Below are 15,793 nucleotides of genomic sequence, written 5' to 3'. Positions count from 1 at the left end.
ATTTGGCCTCTTGCATCTGCAGAGGGGAGCAGCCAATCACTAAATGGCACCCTAGTGGTATGAGAGTGTTAATGCACCACATTTATAAACAAGGAAACTGTCCCAGCATCATCTGGACTATTAACCAATTCCCAACAAGAGATTACTACAAAATTTAGTTCTTAGGGGGAAAGTGTTTATGGATAAAGATGAAGTTCTCATCAATGGGATGATAGCAAATCAGTATATCATGCATTGTCAGCATCACAACTTGTGACTTGGCAGTATTGGTAGAGGAAGACATGTAGAAGAAAAGTTTGGTTTGTTTGGGAGACGCAACACTGTGAATCTGGAAATTAAAAGGCTTGCTGTTTGGGGTTTCCATCTTCAGACGTCTGCCTCCTGCACAGTGAGGAGTTGGCAAGGTGGCTGGAGCAGTCGTTTCTCAATGAGCTGGCAGCTCCCTGGGCTTCCCAAGGGCCTGGCTCCATCTGTTCTGGCCCCAGTGGGGGTAGAGGGGAAGATGGCTTGTTTTCATGTTGCTGGGAGCTAGCAAACAAACTTCCAGGTTACTGTGCTCTCACCAGGTGAGCACACCTACTGAGCAAGGCAGAATTCTTTCAGGATGATGGGGCTGCCTCGGAAGCAGGATGGAGAAGGAGACATTTCATCAGAAACCTACTCTGGCGGCCTTCTTTGGGGGTGTCCCTGTTAAAAAGTCAAGTGCTAGAGGTTTGAGGGGAGCCAAATGTTTATGGCTAGAAGCCAGACTTCATTTATGCAAATGTTCCCCTGTGTGTATGCCAAGAAAGTTCTTGTTCTTGTCACCTGTGTTTCCCTTTTCCTCCCTAGATGCCTCTGCGGGCTCTGGACCCGACTGATGAATCTGTGTGTTTCCCTGTGTTTGGCAACTGGAGAGACCAGCTTTCAGAGAAAGAGAAGTATCAAGCCAAAAGTCTTATTTTCAAGACTCAGCTGTGCTATTTATAGCTGTTAGGTAGTAGAGGAATTTGAGGGTCTTCCTTTGAGACTCAATTTCTTCATCTATAAAACAAAAATAAAGACAAGTGTGGTGGCTCACATGTATAATCCCAATAGGTGACAAGGGCTGAGACAGGAGGGTTGCTATGAGTTGGAGGCCAGCCTGGACTACATAGTGAGTTTTAGGTCATCCTGGGATATAGAGTAAGATCCTGCTTCAGAAAACAAAACCCAACCATTTAATCAAATAGCTCTTCCCCAAATATCGAACAGGGCTCAGGACAAATGTCCCCTTGTCATCATTTTGGGGCACTGGGAGGCTCAGAACCACTGCCTTCATTTGTGGGCTTGAGCATGGGAAATGGCAGTGCAGGAATGCACCTGGAAGGGAGAAGCAAGTAGGCTCACAAATCTGGGCTTTGAGTCCTTCCATCTCATTGCTAGGTGACCCAGTACATCTCTGAGCTCATTTCTTCATCTGTAGAATGGGGACAAAGAATCCTGCTTCCTCCAGCGTTTTTGTGATAAATACATCTACTCATTCAAGAAGTAGGAGCCATGATAGCAGAGCCTGAAGTAATTCCCACTGGCTTAGAAGGGGGAACTGTGGCTGAAATCAGGGAAGCAGGACTAAATATTAACTTGGGCTAAACTACTTTATTCAGTTAAGAAGCCCTGGGCTTTGGGCCTAACTTTGTAGTGTCTAGTTCCTTTGTATTTAATATGTGGCATCTCAGGGAGATTGAAATGGTGGCAACATGGTAGTCCCTCTTTCTCAGCTGGAAGACTCAGGACACCAAGGAAGGACCAACAGGGGAGATGCCCCTCTAGTCCATGTGGGTGAGATCAGCATTAATTTTGATAAATGAATCCAATTCCTGTAGTCTAATACTTTAAAAAAATGACGGCATTTTTCAAGCTCAATCAGTTATCATTACTTGATTCTGAAGTTACATTAAATTTCATCTCTTAATGTTCTCTCAAACAACAGTTTATTTATTTTTTTTAAATAATCCTCTCTCTTATTACTAAAAGCTGTAGTGGTCAATACATCCAGGGACCACTGATTTGAAATGTCATTCTTCATGGACTCGGAAGACAGAATGTTGACCTATTTTTTTTTTTTAAAGGTCATTGTACATACCTCAGAAAGTCAATCTCATAATAAGTCAATCTCAGAAAAAGAAAACAGGTACTTAGCCAGAAATGTGCTATATAAACTCAGAAACTCAGGGACCATTCTATTTGCAAGAAAAAAAGGAGCTGTCTTTCTGGAGGGAGGCTTCTTCATGCTTTATTTCCCTTTTGGAAACATGAGCCCAGGTTTGTGACATCACTGGGTTGCTGTGGAAATGTTTATTTCACAGAGGACTTTGACCTTACATGGGGAATTTAGAAGAGGAAGTGTGAACTCTTGGAAAAACAAAATTGAGCAGAAATATACAGCACTTGAAAAAAAAAAAAAAAGGATTCAGAAAGAAAACAGTATAAACTGCCTCTAAGAGAATGTCTGCAAATTTTCCTGTGAAGATTCAAGCATTTTGGAAGAACATCTTATACAGATATGCCAGCTTTTATTTGAATTTTACTTTCCATAACTATCCAGGAAAAGACGGAAGTAAAGAAAGAATCGATTCCCAAGGGGAAAAAACTTTCACCTACTCAGTTATTAAGAAACAAAGGTTTAGTCTTGAACTACCTTGGCTGGGGGAGGGGAGAAAATTATATCCATTTTCATTTTTATAACATATAATGAACTTAAGAGAATAGTTCTCCTCAAAGAATTGTGACTCAAGGGGCCCAGCTCCAGTGCAAAAGGCTACAAAATCGCTTATTATTATTATTATTATTATTTATTTTTTTTATTTTTTATTTTTTCGTTTTTGAGCTGTTAAATCAACAGAACGCCAAATCAGAGCCTTTCCTGCTGGGGCAGCATTGTCTCCTAAATCCACTTTCTAGTCCTCTCAGCCTAGCCTAGTTTGATGTAGCATTGACTTCGCCCAAGTACAGCAACCGGCAAAGGAAGTGGGTTTGCGTTTAGGATGGGAGGAGGCTGCCACCAGCGTGTGTGTGTGTGTGTGTGTGTGTGTGTGTGTGTGTGTAGTGGAGAGGACTAGAGGCACCGGGGCAGAAAGAAAATCGAGACGTAGCAACTGTGTGAACATGATTTCCTCGTGGCTGGTAGAAGGGTCCCTGCATGGGAAAGCAATTTTAGGAATTAAGATGAAAAGAATCTTCCAGCAGGGTGGGAGGAAGGTTTGCAGGAGGATGCCGGCTGTAGTGGGATGCTGTGTGTCTGCCAGGCATCCTTCTCTCCCCTCATTGGGCTTGGGGCGACCCCTCAGCGTCCTCACACCTGCCCACGGCCGCACCCGCGCCCCCTGCCGTCCCGGGGAGCGCACAGCCAGGCAGGGAAGCCGAGGAGATTCGCTGGCGGCAGGGGCTGCAAAGGTCTGGTGGCGCGGGCTGATTTAGTGGCCTGGGCTGTAGTACAGGCTGTCCCCGGCAGCCGGCGGAGTCGGGGAGCCCACGTGACAACCCCGGCTCTCCGGTGAGCTCCCCAAACAGACGCACACCCAGGAGTGCGCGCGCGCACACGCACACACACTCACACACACACTCGCGCACACACGCACTCACCCAGCCTCGCGCGCACACGCCCGCCCGCCCGCTCTGCCTCTGCGCCCTGCATCCCGGCTGGCTCGCTCATTCCCCTCTCGCCTCCCCTGCGGTCTCTCGCTCTGCGCGCACACACACGGCACACACGCACACGCACACGCGCACACACACACATTCGGGCGCGCACACACGCAGCCGGCACAGGCGGCGGCGGCGGCGGCTGCTGCCCGAGTCAGGACGAACCTCTCTAGGTACCGTCTTGAGAAGGCGGCAGCGGCGGCGGCGGCGGCAGCGGCGGCGGCAGCGGCAGCAGCCCGAGCATCCCTGCTCAATCCGAGAGGGAGCACCGCCGAGAGTTCCCGTCCCCTCGGCCATTCCCTTCCCCCCTCCTTTTCTTTATTTGCGGGAGAATTTCAGCTGCCTTATTGATTTCATTTGATTTGGAACATTTTTGGTTGCTTTTGTGTGTGTGTGTGCGTGTGTGTGTGTGTGTGTGTGTGCGCGCTTTTTTTTTTTTTTCTTTCCTCATTTTATTTGCATCCAGAGCATGGCGGGCTGCGGGCTGTCAGAAGACACCTTCTCCTTCTTTTACAACTACGACTCCTCCTGGGAAACCCCTTCCAACCAGGTAAGGGGTGTCTCGGTGGCAGGCGGCGTCGCGCCCCGTGCCCCCCGTCGCTCGCTCACTTGGCACCAGACAGGGAGACAGAGGCTCGGGGAGGGGGTGGGGAGGATGGGGGACCAAGTGGGTCGCACTGTCTGGGTCAGCGCCAACCGGCGACAGAGGTGTCCCCCTTCTCCCCAGTGCCAGCTCTCCAGGTTCCAGGGTCTTTCGCGTCCCTCCGGTGCCCATTCTGCCATGGACACCTACCCCACCCCCCAAAAATCCTCCCAGCCCAGCGGGAACCCGAGAAAGAAGCAACTCCAGGCAAAAGCAGGGAACTCCAGCGCAACCTTCCCCAAGTCGCCGCGGGCGCGGCGCCCCTGTGCGCCCAGCGCCAGCCGGCCCTCCAGTTGCGCCCGGGGGCAGCCGAGCGGCTAGCCCCCCGCGACGTGCTGTACCTCTCTCCACTCCCCAGGGGCCCCAGCCACCTTTTTCCCTAAAATGGCTGCAATCGCAAGTAGAGGCTTCCCCTGACCCGCGGGGGTTGGGGGGTAGGCAGAGTGCAGGCTCCGCTCCTCTCGACCCCGCGCCTCCCCGGGCGCGCACGAGCACCCCACAAACACACACTTAACTTTGATGACTGTGCAATGCAGTCCGGCTGCATCGTGTCCTGCACGCTCCCCGCCGCCGGCCTGTAGGTGTGTGTGTGTGTATGTGTGTGTGTGTGTGTGTGTGTGTGTGTGTGTGTGTGTGTCGGTGTGACTCGGGGGACCGGGGGAAGCTGGGGGTGAAAGCGGACAGTGGGGGCGTGGAAGGAGACGGGTGTCAGCGGGCCACGGGTTACCTGGAGAGACAGACATGTGCTGGGGTCTGCGAGGGGGTTGCCAGAGCTATTCCGGGAGCTTGAGCAAGAATTAGAGGAAAAATGCCTTTTAATTAAATAACTGTTGTAGCCTGCTGCCCCCACTGCTTGTTTGGTGAAAGTCTACAGACATCTGTCATTAACTACAAGGGAAGTGGAGCTGCGGTTCAGGGAGGGAGGAGTGTGTGTGTGTGTGTGTGTGTGTGTGTGTGTGTGTCTGTCTGTCTGTCTGCGCGAGTGTCCGGCGGGGGAAAGTTGGGGCCAGAAGCTGGGTGGAGGAGCTTGCAGAAGGCAGTAGCAACTCGGTGGGCCGTTCCAGGAGTGGGGAGTTCCTGGGCCCGCCAGGGCGCGCTCCCGGGGGCGCGGGCCCGAGAGACTGAGGATGCTGATGGAGAGAGCTGGGTCCAGCGGCTTCTCGGATCTCTCTCGGGAGCCCCCCCCCCCGCCCCCCGCGACAGCCTCTGGCCTCGGTTGCCGGCTCTGGCATGCTCCCTCCCGAGCCCTGAGCTCTGCGCGCCCCTGAGAGCTCCCGGGGAGTCGGGGGTGAGGGAATGGGTGGGTGGGGGGATCCGAAGCAAAAACCCTAAAAGCCAAACAACCGAAAAATGTCCTCCGGTAGTCCCGCATCACCCATGTCTCCCAGACACAAATTGCCAAAGTAGTAGTGGCCAGGTGGCGACCTCTCGTCTCCGGCTTGGGCCCTCTAGATCGGTGAATAACACCGAAGCTGCCCGGAGCTCCGAGAGGTTCCTGCAGCCACCTCTCGGCCCGAGATCGCGGCGAGCTCCGGCCAGCTGCCTGGCGGTCCCTGGATCAGCCGGCCGAGTGCCGGGCTTGGGGCCCCGGGGCGCAGGGAGAGGGCAGGCCCAGCCGCCAGCGAAAACTTGCAGGAGCTGCGGAGGGGGTCGCACAAACGATTGGAGTTGAGGACCCTGAAAAGTCATAGATGGGGTCAAAAGGCGCTTTGGCTGCAGGTGGCTTGCGTGGCGGGGTGGGGGAGGCTTTCCTCCGCGTCACGCCACCCCGAGGGACTGGCCGTGGGTGCTCTTTCCACGCCTTCCTAGACCGGCTTGGGGTTGCGGGAGCCACCGACCCTTGGGCTTGGCAGACTCGTGTCCAGGAGCCAGCAACCGTGCGCCCGTGTTGGTATCTGTGTGTGTGTGTGTGTGTGTGTGTGTGTGTGTGTGTGTGTCTGTGTGTGTCCGCGCGCGTGTGCTTGTCGATGAGTCAGAAGCCAACCCCAGCTAGCCTTTGAGGACCGAGGCGGGGACCCAGGCTTGAAGCACACACCCGCCACCGGCCCGGCTTCGGGATTCCTCGGCGGCGCCGCGCCCCCCATTCCTGGAGTCAGAAGCGTTAGGCTAAGTTTCCAGGCGCGTGCCTCAGACCTGCACCTCAGGGAGCCGCAACTCCGCCACTTGGTATTCCTCCGGAGGAGGAGAGCTGGGAGACCCGGTGTCGGGAGGCAAGCAGTGTTGCCGCTTGAGAGCCACGGGAGGTTTAGCAGCATCCTTAATGAGATAGGAAACACATCGAGAGCGTGGAAACGTGGAGGGCCGCGGCCGGATTTCGCCCAGACAGGCAATCGCCTGTAAACTCCTTGGAAACCGGAGGAGGTGGGAGGGAGTGCAGGGCAGGTTTGTAGGGCACAAGATTGGGAGTCCCCACAAGGTTGGGAGTCCTCACCGGGGGCGGTGCGGGGGGGGGATAGTTTTCAAAAGAGGAAAACTATCTGCTTCTCTCGGGGTAAAGTTAGTTTAACTTGGTTAGGATAAGTATTTTCCCCCAAAGGCAACATCTTTCTTCTGGAAAAGGAGACTCATGTTGCTAAGAAAATGGAAAGGATTTCTGATAAACCAGCTGGCGCTGCTCTGTGGAGGGTGATTAGCTCACATACTGGTACTGGGGAGCTCTGAATACAGTGGAATTTGATGGCGGGGAAAGGGGATGATATGAGGTATTGATTTCCTCCTCCAGTGGTGCGGTATGAACTTTAAGATAAAGTACAAAAACAAATGAAAGATGTATATCATTAGGGGAAGGGGCGTTACCTGCTACCGAAGCGGTCTGGTGGGAAGTGCTGTTGAGCTGTGCGTGAAACCAGGGCTTGCAGCTTCCAGCGCAGCCACGGCCAGGGGCACGTACAATGTATGCTTTAGAGCCTTGCTGATCTCGTTTGCCTCTTCAGCGTCTGAGCATGGGCAAATGAATATGAAAATTGCTCCCAACTGTTCCTATGAAGAAAAAGGAGAAAACAAAAGCAGTAGTTTGAAATCCTATCTCAGGATTTGGGCCGAGCTTCGCTGAGAAGAGGCCTGGGCCAAATTTGAAAGAGTGAGACTTATTCATGATTTTACCTGAATTGCTGCCAAAAAGCTTACAAATCCTTCATTCTCTAAAAATAGCAACGTTCTTCAAGTATAATTTGTTTACTCTACCTCAATTAAAAATAAAACCCTCTTCTTAGTGTTATAAAGTGCTTATGAAGGTAAGGGTTGACTGTACTAAAAAAATCAAGCTTTTTATTTCTAGATCAATATGATGTGCTCTCAACATCTAATACCATGTAAAAGAAACCTTTTTACAACATCAATAGCAGGCAGGCATATCTACTTAGAGGCTCCTTTCCTGGAATCACAAGGCATTTTGATTACTTTCATTTTCACAAGAAACATGATTATGATGCCTCTCATTATAAACAAGCAAGTGAAAAATATAATGAAGGTGCAGGTTGTTGAAATATAGACCCAGAAATCTGGGAACAAATGACGCATTTATTCAGCATTAAAACCATGCAAATAAAAACAAGCAAACAGACAAAAAAAACCCAAACCCAAACCAAGCAAACAAATAAAATCCTAGCTACAGATCATTCTTGAAGGGAAGGGTTTTAGTTATTCTGTGACATTTTATCAAAGCTGGGGAGGATGGTAATTTTTTTTTTCTTTTGAGACAGAGTCCAATGTGTATTAGAGCCGAAACTACATCTGTTACCATTTTAAAACTGGGAAATTCCATCCTGTATCTGAGGAGACTGTGTTGCAGGTATTTTGTATCCACTTGCCAATGTGCAAAACATGTCACTGGAAGTGTGTGGGGGTAGGAGTGGAGTGGGGTGGGGGGAGCATCTGCTGAGGTGGAATTTACTTCTTCAGTTAGAATGAAACCCCCAATTAAAGTGTGTCTGTGAGATGTGTCTGCTTTGGCTCAGTGCAGCAGATACAGAGCATTCTCTAATTTACAGTTTCACGCCTAGGGATGGCAGTAGAGCCAGCTTACAAAACCTGAGCTTTCTCTTTTCATGTTGTGCTTTTCAACCTGGGATTCTCCCCCAGAGTTGTTTAAGCTTTCTATCTCCATCGTGAAGCTGACTCTGCAGTGGTCATTACCTGCTTGTGTTTTGGACCTAGGTCACCTTATTGGTTGTCACTATGTAAGCCCAGATCCAAGAAGGCCAGGTCTGTATGATGCAGAATCAATCAATTGAAAGTGAAAAATGGAGCCAGTTAACTGACTGCTTGGGTGTCCATGAAGCCAGACATCTGACTTTCCTCACCTGATTGGTCAGTTCTTTGGTTACCTGGTAGTTTACCCTGAGTTCGTGAAAGAGGCGGTCCCATCAGGTATGGTTACCCTTTTAAACTCACCTTTGCCTTCTGCATCACCAAATTTTCTAGACTTGAAATATAAAATGGCATCCTGGAAAGAGCATTTGAGATCTAGCTTTTCAGAGAAGGCAGTGTCCATTTTGAATCACCTCTACACTTTTGGTAGGCATGACTTGTAGTTCTTTAAACTCTGTCTTTTCAAGCAACGTAGACGTTTCAATACAGAGTCATTAATGAATGTGGGTAAGTTGTTGAAAGCTTGTTCTGCCTGTCTTGTTTGTATTTTTGTTTTTGTTTTTAAGGGAAATAGAGGAAGCTTAGCATGATTTCCACAAATAGCAATGGCCAAAGCAGAAAGTACCAGGTAGAGATGAATATGTATTTTTTTCCTTTTTGGATATTCCATAATTCTTAAAGCGGCAACAGTGTTTGGATCCATAGAGATGAGTCAAAGCTTGTAAGTGGGAGGATCTGAGTTCCATCTCCAGAGCTCACATAAAAATGCCAGGCATAGTGGCACGATGGAGAAGTAGAGATAGGAGGATGCCTAGGGCTCACTGGCCAGCCAGTCTAGCCTAATTGGTGAGCTCCAGATCAATGAGAGATGCTGCCTCCAAGGAAGTGGACTGTATTCTTGAGGATAACACCTGAGCTTGTCCTCTGGCCTCCCAATGCACATGAACCCACACATATGCATCTGTACACACCTAAAAACATTAAAAAAGAAAGTGAAAGAGACTTATAGTGACTTAGGCTTTTTTTGGTAAGTTTTCCTTAAAGAATAACTTCCTTTAGGTATTGACTTGAAAATATTCTTAAACTTTTGTAAATTTCTATAAACTTGGGATCAGTGTTGATAAGAGTGACTACCATTTAAAAATATTTTATTTATTATTTTTATTATATGTGTATGAGTGTTTTGCCTGCATGTCAAGTGCACCTGTGTCATGCAATGCCTGAGGAGGCCAGAAGAGGGCATCGGATCACCTGGAACTGGAGTTAAGGACGGCTGTTAGCAGCCATGTGGGTCCTGGGAACCCAACCCAGGTCCTCTGCAAGAGCAGCCAGTGTTTTTAACTGCTGAACCATCTCTCCAGCCTGTGACTACCATTTTTAATAACTCATTTAATCTCGGTAAAAACATAGGAGGTAGGCACTTTTCTTGTTCCTATTTTACAGAGGACACAAACCAGTCAGACTTAAGTGCTACTTAGGAGAAGTTGGGGGACTGGCTAGGCAGCCCAAGGCCAGCTTCCTCTTCCTTTGCCCACTCTGCTCACTCTTCAACTAGAAGATACCACAAGGCCACATATTCATTACTAGTAAGTTTCTGATGACACCATTTATTTGACAACTTCATGAAATAGTGGACAGCTCCTTTGCTTGCCCAATTCTGCCCTCTTTTCTCTCTCTTTTTGTCCTTTTTTACTTTTTTGGTGTATGTAGCATACACATATGTACATGCTCATGCGTGTGTGCTGGTGCATGTGCACATGCATGAGGAGGCCAGAGGCTGACATCAAGTATCTTCCTCTCTTGCTCTCCATCTTAGTTTTGAGACAAGATCTCTCATTGAATCTGGAGCTCACCACTTTGTCTAGACTGTCTGACCAGCAAGCCCCAGGGGATCCTCCTGTCTCTGCCTCCCTAATGCTGGGATTGTAGCACCTCAGTGAGCTTTTCATGTGGGTGCTGGGTTTCAAGTTTGTACAGCACTTTACTGATTTTATTGACTGGGCCATCTCCTCAGCCCCCCATTTTTTTTTCTTTTTTAATCACCCAACTGAATTCTCCTTGGTGAAGCTGTCTTTTTTCTTGGAACCAACTGTAACTACTTAGTGTTTTGTTCCCTTCTTGGTAATGGGCTGGATGTTTGAGTTTACCATTCTTTTTGGCTTGAATAGTTGATCCATTCATAAAGACAAATGGGGTCTTAAGACTGACAACTTCCCAAATCAAATAGAATGATTTTATAATTATTCAGATGCATCAACAGATACACACACACACAGACACACACACACACACACAGACACACAGACACACACACAGGCATGGTGGCACATGCCTTTAATCCCAGCATTCAGGAGGCAGAGGCAGGTAAATCTCTATGACTTTGAGGCCAGTTTAGTCTACATACCATGTTCCAGGTCAACCAGAGCTGCATAGTGAGATGCTGTCTCAAAAAACCAAAACAACAAACAACCCCCCTGTGATGGTTTGATTGGGAATGTCCCCCACAGGCTCCAAGTATTCGGACGTTTTGTCTTCAGTTGGTGGCACTGTTTTGGGAGGTGATAGAAGGTGTGGCTAGGCCATAACAAGCTTGTCACTGGAGGTGGGCTCTGTTGCTTCCTGTGCCTCCTTGAAGATGTGAGTGCTCTGCTTTCTGTTCCTGCCCCAGCCAACTCCAGCCACCATGCCTCCCTGCCATGATGGACTGTAATTCCCCTGGACCCATAAGCTCAAATAAACTCTTCCTTCCATAAGTTGCTTTGGTCAATGTTTCTATCACAGCAACAGAAAAGTAACTAATACAGCCCCCAAACAACACACACACACACACACACACACATATTGTCTTTCTGACACACATGCATACACTTTCATACACACACACATTCTCTCACACATGTACACACTCTCTCACGTACACAATCACACACACACATTCTCACACATATATACACACTGTCATTCACATACAAATGCACATGCACTCTTATGCACACGTATACTTTCACACACTTTCACACATAAACACACTCACAAACACATTCACATTTTCTCACACAAATTCTCACATACTCATATGTTCTCATACACACATTCATACACACACTGTCTCTCTCACACACACATTTACACACACATACACTCATACACACATTCACACACTGTCTCACACCCTCACACACATTCACACACTCATATAAACTTTTTCTCCTGCACACTCACACTGTCTTTCACCATTCACACACACTCACACAGGCACTGTCTCTCACACACTTATATACTCGCATACACATTCATGCACTATCTTTTGCACACATTCTCTCACATACTCTTTTTCTCTCACACACATTCTCTCTCAGACACACTCTCTCAAATACACCTTTAGGCACACATCCATGTTCATTTTAGAAGGGAGCAGTTATGTTTTGGATTCAATCCGAAGCTTACCTTTCTCATCACCCCCGTGTTATAACAGGTGCCTTCTGTACCAAGTAGTGCACCTAACATTTCTGTCCATCACGAGCTAATGCCTTTTAGTGGTCGGGCCCTTATATTGTGTTCTTCCACAGTACCGTTGTGGGAAGGGGAGGGAAGACATTAAATGTCAGTGGCTACAGCAAGACAGTGTCTACAGGGAGGGCAGAGTTTCTGGCTGGCTTCACATTTCCTGTGGCCCTAGCAGAAATGTAAAAGTGCAGGGTTTGCATTGGAATGAGAATAGGGTCACCTCCCCTTTGTAGCCATCATCAAGGAAGCAGAACTTCCTTCCAGAGACACCATAGGAAATCAATGATCACACTTTGCCAGCAAAGAGGTAAATGTGTGCAGCAGATGGCATTAAATAAAAGGGCAGCAGAAAAGTGATTCACTCTCCCAGGCAGTGCGACTTTTCGGTCTCTTCACAGAATTCACAATTTTGATATAATACTTTTATTTAAATATTTCTTTTCTTTTGGATTATTATATGATTTAAGAAAGAAGAAAAGAGGAAAATGTCATTAGGTGGTGTTACGGTCTTTTCACCCAAAGATACTTATTTAAACAAAGCCCCATGCCTTTCTGGAATATGGCGCCAGATCTCCCTCTCTCCCCTTTTTTGTTAATAAAAATCGACCTGATTTATTGAAAGTAACTGAGCTTGTGTACATGTATTTATTTCTTTGGTGTATTCATTAGCTTGAGCAGAGGGGGAGCTCGTGCCTGGGGAAGTCTCCCTTTGATCAGAGGGGCTGCAGAGGGACCTAACACCGGGGAGCCTGTAGTGGGGGAGGGGAAGATAGCTGCTGTGAAGGGAAATGTAGGGAGTCGAGACTTAATGAAATGTGGAGAAGCAGGTGTGTGGGTCTAATATGCTTCCCTCTGTAGAGTGCAGTTCTGATTGCTTTGTGAACACGCCTTCCTGTACATTTGAAATGGAGCTGCAGGTAATAGCTAAGGGACAAAGTGAATGTCTGGTTGTCTACCGGAAGATGAAGACAAGACACCCAAGACATCTCTTGTAGGAAAGAGTCTTAGAAAGGGTGTTGATTGTGTCCAGAAACAAACTGGTCAGAAAAAGACACAAAGAAAAGGAAGGAAACTAACCAACAACCTTAACCACATTTTGTCCCAATTTATTATTTCCAGCAGCAGTTTAGTCCCTAATGTTAACAATGAGTGATTATGATTCTGTAGTTTCGTTTACAGCATAAATTAGCATTTTTGTTTTCTGTTACAGCTTTTGAATGAGGAATTATAATGTATAATTTGCTGAAAATAGATGTTATCATCTCTTAGGATGAGAACAACCACATAAACTTGAACAAATGATAAAAATGGAATCAATTACATTTCAAATGGAAGTAGTTTACAAACCTTCACATACAAAGTGGCAGTAGTAGCTGGTTATTGTAACAAATAATTAGTTTTTTTAAACAACATTTATTGAATTCCATTGACAATTTGGTAATTGTTCCCACGCAGTTGGCTGTAGCCCCTCCCTCTTCTGAAATGAAACTGGCACGGAACAATTGCATTTTATGAACTGCATTTTGCCTCATTATTTTGCGTTCCACCTAGAATGCACACCTTTTTGTGTATGTAGCCCTTTCTGAGTAACAGAAATGCATTGAATTATGTCACCAAGTTTAGGTGACAGATGAATATCCAAGGGTCGGTGACTGGGAGCGTTTTCAGGTCCCAATAAGGGAGAAGTCAATTGAGTATGGGTATGTATCAGCAGAGGTTGAAGGGAGAACCATTTTATATGATCTATCTAACAGGTAAATTATATTTTGATTTCAGCAAGGACGGACTCTCAGTCCTAATGCTCCTTTCCCTGAACCCTTGATTGCCATTTCTTGTATGCCCCTGTCCCCTTCCAGCCTTCCATTCTCCTTTGGAGAGAAAGCCATGACTGTTTAGGCTCCTGGTCCTTCACCATGCCCAACCTGTAGCAGACAGAATGCATGTGCCAGATACATAGCTGCGATTTCAGAAAACAACTTTCCTGCTGTTCCCTGTGTCACTTTATTTATTGCTGTGCTCCACCTCTTGGGAAGATGAAACCAATTCTGCAATGTCATTTTTGAAAATGGGAATCTGACTTGGGGAACAAATGAACCCTGTTTCCATTAAAGTGTCCCCAGGGAAGGACATGGTTGGGTTACCATAGACTCACTTAAACCTCTTAATTTTTAAAATGAAAAATTATAACGTATACACTTGATAAATTCAGACAGTATTAAAGGGGAAAACAGGAATCCAAGGGGATTACATTTTTATGCTTTTTGGTAACTGCTGCACGCTGAGTGGATCATTCATTTTTGATTATTTCTAAAAGATTAATCCATTTCCTTAAAGTTAATATGCAAAGAAATATGTTCAACATCACTTTATTTTTAGATCCCAAGATTTAGTCTGAAACAAATCAGTGGTGCATTATAAACACACAAGAATGTATCTAATGACGGGAGTCGGGCTGAACAGATGCTAGTAAAGATGCTTCCTGTGAAGTCGAGGGAACTGCAGGAGGGAATGGAAAAAAGGCTTTAAAAGTTGGAGGTCTTGTGAGGTGAACGCTGGGGAGATGGTTCACCCACTATGTGTGTGCTGTGCAGGGCAGAGCAGAAGAGATGCTGCCCCCATGAGAGGGCAGGAGTGATGACATTCCTAATACAGTTAGTGAGGGCTCAGGGGGACCTTGGACCTGGAAGACCTTTGTTATGGGCAAACAAAGGGTGGAGTCCAGATATGATTTCTCAGCCATTTCTCTGTATGGGGTACCTACTTGGAGAGGATCAGGGAAACAGCAGATTATATTATATATAAAATTATACTGATAATTTATATATATCAATATATAATTAATGTTATATATTAAATTATATTGAGTCTATCACAGTAGAATCCATTTGCCAAACACTTTAATGCTGAGAAGTCTTTAAAGTGTTTCCCATGGATTGATGCAGGAAAATATCCATATGGAGCAGCTACTGTTTTTAGTGTTATGTATTACAGATGAAGAAGCTCAGGAACAGAGAGGTGAGGTGACCTAACCAAGATCACACAGCTGGCAGGTGACTGAGCCAGGATTTGTATCTAAGTTTGGCCACTTTCCAAGTCTATGTGTGAACTGTTATGCTGGACTACCTTCAACTAGGTGAATGAATGGGTGCATGGACAGAGGAGCATCAAAGATAAAGGAAGCATACTGTCTACAACATAGGTGCAGATCCCATGAGGATCCTTGTTTGGATTCAGAGGAGATAGAAAGTGGTGTTCAAAGAAAGAAGCAGCCCTCCATATGGAGGAGGAACACTCATTCTTGCAGGAGGATTTTTAGGGTTTCAGAAGATCATGGCAAATATTCTAGGCTTTGAGGAATGGAGAAGATAAGGGCAGAGGGAATGGGCATGGGAACAGGGCAAGAGGGGGTGTTCTGGGAAGAAGGAAAGTGTGAGAGGAAGTAGTTCAGCATGGGCATGGTGGTTTGGTCAATTTTTTCTCTTGATAAAAGTGTATTGACCATCTGCAATATGCTTGTTCCTGCCTACAAGGATCTGTAATATGTAGGACACACACACACACACACGCACGTATGCACCCATGCACGCATGTGTGCATACACACATATGTCTACAGTATATAAACAAGGGATAGGTGTATGGGTAGATGGATGTTATCTGTATTTTGTATGCTTATATTTCAAATATATAGACATATCTATCCATATGTATAATACATACATATATTACCGTCACCTATCATTCATCCATGTATATAATTGACCTATCTACTGTCTGTCCATCATATATCTACCTATCTGTCTATGTACCTATCATTAACTACCTGTCATCTGGCTGTTATGAGCTCTTTTAAACTGTGTGAAATACCAAGGAGAAAAAATCGAGAATGTGCTCA

The 15,793-nt window shown here is 46.6% G+C and overlaps 1 protein-coding gene across 1 annotated transcript in view; it reads left to right on the top strand.

Moving 5' to 3' along the window:
• The first annotated feature begins 3,729 nt into the window (after positions 1-3,729).
• Positions 3,730-15,793, top strand: part of Ppargc1a (PPARG coactivator 1 alpha) — a 708,292-nt gene continuing 696,228 nt past the window's right edge. Inside the window, exon 1 of the mRNA XM_008837326.3 lies at positions 3,730-4,210. The gene's annotated coding sequence lies outside the window, so the exon portion shown is untranslated. The remainder of the gene's footprint in view (positions 4,211-15,793) is intronic.

The sequence above is a fragment of the Nannospalax galili genome, unplaced genomic scaffold, assembly GCF_000622305.1.
Source record: "Nannospalax galili isolate Female #2095 unplaced genomic scaffold, S.galili_v1.0 scaffold777, whole genome shotgun sequence".
In the NCBI taxonomy this organism is placed as follows: Eukaryota; Metazoa; Chordata; class Mammalia; order Rodentia; family Spalacidae; genus Nannospalax; species Nannospalax galili.
This window is presented reverse-complemented; position numbering and strand designations above follow the sequence as displayed.